Raw genomic sequence first — 5,086 nt, forward strand, 5'->3', positions numbered from 1 at the left:
TGCCCGCGGGCCCGGCACGTGCGCGGCGCGGGGACAGCCGCGGCGGGGCCGGGGCTGAGGGGCTGAGGGAGCGGAGCGGGGCGCCGGGGCAGGGCCGGGAGAGCTCTTTGTCAAACCATCAGCAAAAAGAGCAGCAGGCTGCGATTTGGAGGCACAGCCCTTGGGAAGACCTCTTAGGTTCCTTACGTGGAATTGCTAACATCGTTTTGTTTTTAGAAGTCGGTTTTACATTAAAAGCCCGGTTTCATAATTTTGTTTTCATCCGCAGCTGAAGTGCGTAAGATGCGTTTGTTTAGCAAACAGAAGCAGTGGCGTCTGGCAGAGTCCCAGCCCGCGGAGCGAGCCCTGCGGCGGCAGGCGGCTGTGGGGGCACGGGGACAGGCGGTGTCCCCACACGGAGCTGCCGGGCCCTGCTCCGCCGTCTTGATACGGCAAAAAAAAACCAAACCAAAAACAAAAACACCCCAGTTTTGGATTCATTTAACGACATTACCCCTTCAGGGTGCGGGTCTGGTTGTCCATTAGGAGACCGAGTTTGAAAAGCAATCCTTTTACACCAAGATTTCTGTCTCTTTCGACTTCCTCTGTGTTTAGTATAACATGTTAGTCTAACTTCGGGAGAAATGCTACGTTGATTTAAAGATTGCTGAGATTCCAAAGCCCACATCTTTTTTTTTTTTACGTTAGCTCTGTACCTCCGCTGTCTTCCAAGTTAGGAGAAAAAATAACATTTCAGTAATCCCACGAATAAGATTTCAGATTCTCGCCCACATATGCACTTCACTGTTTATACTAATTCAGTGAATAATGTCTCGGATAAGTAAAATCATGTTTCAAGAGATTCCTTGGTGGCAAAGTTTTCTGTATGTGTCACTGTACAAACAGCTATTGTCTCCTGTCATTAAGGGACTTTCCCCATCGTGATTTCCCCCTCCTCATTAGATGCAAGAGGACTTTGATTGGCTCCCTTGTAGCACAGTTCTCGGCAAAAGCACAATGCATACTGGAAATCCTCTGCATTGTTTGCAAAGAGCAACTTAAAATCCCTTTGGAAATCTCTTCCTAAAAACATCTCTTTTTTTTCTTCTTTTTTTTTTTCCTCCCAAGGCTAAAGAATGATCTCAGCTCATGCTAACTCCATTCCATTAAGAATAGTTTCTGGATGTTTGCCATGGACTGTCTCTTGTTGGTTATTTTGTGGGGCCCCTCTTTTAGTGTGTTTTGAATCAAACTGGAAAATCTAAAAATACAGCACACAATAATCTGCAGTATCTGGCCTCTTTTAATAATTTGCAATGGAGGCACTTTGATTAATAAGCAGATGAATTGGATACTGGAGCAGGTATATTATTTTGAAGAATTAATAATCATAGAAACCATTGTAGTCCTTTCCATCACTGACAGCAGTACGTTATAAAACAAATAGCCATTGATTTTATTTTCTTAAATTATAAATGATCTGCAGTTCAAAAGGCCAGGAATACCATTGAAATCAAAAACAATAGCTTGCACTTGATGTGAGTAGCTGGTGGAAGAAAAGATAATAAGCACAAAGGTTTTTTTAGTATTGTTTATGCATTGAATTTTCTTCTTGCTGCAAAAAGTTTGTATTTCACATGGAGTGTGAACAATTCCTATTGACTTTATTAGAAACTGAAAGCATCCACTACCTCAGGGAACTAGACCTCACCTTCTGGCCTGTAACGAGTATAAGCACTTCCAGAGCTGAGGTACAAACATTTAAATACCAGGTTTGCACCATTTAAATTTTGGTGTTTGCTATGCAAATCAGTAGTTTGACTTTTTGATTTAAGCTCAGCTGAGGTTGTCAAAAGGGTTCTGAATCAGTCCTGTCACTTCAGAGACAATTTGGAGAATCACAGCTTGGAGGCATCTTTGAAGCATGTGATTTCCACAAGTGTTGGGCCTCACCCCTGTTCCAAGCAGATGCCCTGCCAGGTGACTCCAGCTGGGTGCTCAGGATCATTAGTTACCTCTGGAAATGGAAGGCTGGAAATCCAGTTTACTCTCACTTATCAACTGGGGGACAGCACCACCTGGAACTTGGATTCACCACCATGTGTGTATGTGGACAGAGCCGCCTGGCAGTGCTTAGTGGATCTCAGAGCTTCATCTTGGGAATCCCTATGGTCCCCCTGTCCTCTCAGCCTTGCTTTGAGTGGAAAGAGGAGGAAAGACAAGGAGCCTAGCACCAGCCCAAGGAATTGTTAGGGCTCAGGCCCTCTGTGTGGGCAGGGAGGAGGTCTTTTGGCCTGGAGTGTTGTCCCACCAATGGTGCTGCAGGACAGAAGCAGTGCTCAAGCAGCCCAGCTTTGGAGAAGGGTAGGTATGAACAGGGAGCATGAGATGCAAGCTGTGATAACCAGGCCAAAGATTTCAACAGCTTGTTTGACCAGTCCAAAGCAAACTTTCTCCAGCTTAGCCTTGGCTCTGGGTTTCCCTTAAGCTCATTCCTTTGGGCACAGCACTAGCTAATTATTATGCTTCTCATTTGGCAACTGCTTCCCACCTCGCTGGTTTGGAGAAAGATGAGAAAACAAAAGACCTGCACACTTTCATGTAGAAACAATCCCAAGTTTCTTATGTGCTTAGCACAAGCATATGAAAAAGGGGCAGGGGAACGAGAGACTCCATCTCAGATCAGCCTGTCTTACCAAAAAACATCTCACGGTGTGTCCTGTAAAATCCCAGCTATTTTAAAACTCAGTGACCTTAAAAAGCATTGTAGGTAGTGAGAACCACAGTTATCTAGATCTTCATTATAAGGAGCAGCTTTATTTTGAGATGTTGCAGTTTGTAGGTGGTGTAAATCACACATTCTAGTGGTAGGTACTGTGATACAACCCCGCTGGGATTTCATAAGCACAGGATGTACAGTGTGGTTCAATCGCGTGTCTAGGAAAGCAAACAAACAGGCAGTTGCCCACAGAACATCTCTCAGATCTGAGCTGCGGTGCATGTGCCAACAAAAGTTATCGCTTAAGCTGTTAGCCAGCCAGCTCAATGTCAGAAGTGTCTGCTCTTTGAAATGGACGATGATGTTTAACACAGCTCAGAGAATTTGCAACATTGTCTTAAGGATGACAATGAGAAAGAATAAGCTAGTTAGCAGTCTGCAGCAGGAGCATTGTTAAATAGTTTTTGCTTGTGTGTTGTAGTCTCAAGAGGATAGTAGAGCAAAGAAAAATCTGAATCTGTGTCGTAATGTGGGTTCAGGTATAAGTATACCTTGGTGTGGGAGTCCCCAGAGGCTACAGTCAGGCTTGGGCCTCGCTATGGTGTTGCCTTGAAAGCAAGTACAGTCCCTTCCCAGAGTGTTCTTTTAGTGTAAATACAAGAAGCAAGCAGTATAGGAAACATTAGGAAGGAAGAGGGGGAGGGAAGATGAGGTTAACAGTAATAACATCATATGGTTATATAGGTTAACAGTGTGAACAGCTTGATGACTGACTTCTATAACCAATTCTTTTTAAATACTTTTCTAGAACAGCCTGCTAAGACACTTTGCATTGTATTAAATTTTGCTGTTCCTCCTACCCCAGAATAGTATCTTCACTTATTTTCCATTGGGTGAAATGTTTTTTCAGTTTGCATGTAAACTACCCTGTGTCCCTCCTTAGTTTTACTGGGCTCTTCAGAGAGCACACCTCTGAACCTCCCTTACACAGCATTCCTCCACTCATGCACGATTCCTGTCCACCAGTTAAATGTGGCACCAATCATTCCCGTAGCCATGTCTCCCATACACAGCCCTCTGCTGTGGTGGCTGGTGCCATCTCTCATCCTCAGGTACCACCAGACATCAGTGAATCATCCGAGGCTAAAGTGCCCTGGGGGCTGGCAGAGCCTGCCCCCACACGCCGGGTAGTGCCAGCCCCTGCACCCCAGCATTCCCAGGCAGCCGCCGAGTGGGGGTTCCCTGGCACCGCCTGCTGCCCTGACCTTCTGCCATGGCTAATGTGTGCACGCACCAAAGCAGTTCTAAGATTAAACCACAGGATGCAGGATTACAAAGTCATTCATTACAAGGAGTACAGCAGGATAAAGTGTAAGAATCTCCATGTTTCCAAAATGTACAGGAGAGATACAGCTTCTTTTCAGTTTGTCTGATCTCTGTAGGACTGACTGTGAGCTGAAGACACCTAAGGAAGTTGTTTGCACCCTATTGGAATCAAGAAAATAGGGAGGATTGAACTTCTTGATTAGACTATGAATTATCACAAATAATTAACTAAACAAAAGGAAGATTTAAATATTGTATTACTCCAGATGTTTTAATGATTTTATTAATATATAAATACAAATTGATTTTGCAATGCTACAATTCTGTGTTGGTGTGAATACAGAAGTTTTTTTGCAGGAAAACATTTTAACCAGAGGTGCTGTTGCAGTTCTGTTGTTTTGCTGATGTGTATAAATTCACATCTACACTCAACCCCAAGCCTGCAATTTAGTGACTGAGTTAGAGATTATTTTTTCAGCTAGTCTGGTCTCTCATTCATTAGGCTCTTTGAGAAAATATATGCTGACAGACTTCACCTCTATCTGTAAGTAAAATGTGTTTTTTTTGAAAACAAAGAATGAAAACTCGTTTAATTCTACAAAACACAAAAGAAATACACACTCTTAATTATACACATTTTTCTTACTTACGGGGAGTATAACAGAACAATGCTTAAGGAAATTTCAGACTAACTATAACAAGGTACAAAAAAAATTCATCAGCCTACTATAAAAGAAAACCACAAACTGAACATGACCTCTTTATAAAACTATCACTAAAAACCCATTTGCCATTGCAAACCATCCCATTTTAGTGTGTATTAAGAAAGTCCTTCCCCAGTGATAACACTCTGTCAAAGGAAGAAATATGGGCAGAAATCCTTAACCTATAATTCTACATACAAATATGTGCACACAGGAATTCTGTCTATAGAGAGAGGGGTTACAAACTTAATTGATTCACAGGAGTAAAGCTGGATACTACATAAATGCTCTTTGGAGAATTTAGTGAGAGGTAAGCTTCATTCTTGTCCTATATGGAAAAGTTGAACTAATTTTGAGT

This window comes from Passer montanus, unplaced genomic scaffold (genome assembly GCF_014805655.1).
Source record: "Passer montanus isolate IOZ18808 unplaced genomic scaffold, ASM1480565v1 scaffold13, whole genome shotgun sequence".
In the NCBI taxonomy this organism is placed as follows: Eukaryota; Metazoa; Chordata; class Aves; order Passeriformes; family Passeridae; genus Passer; species Passer montanus.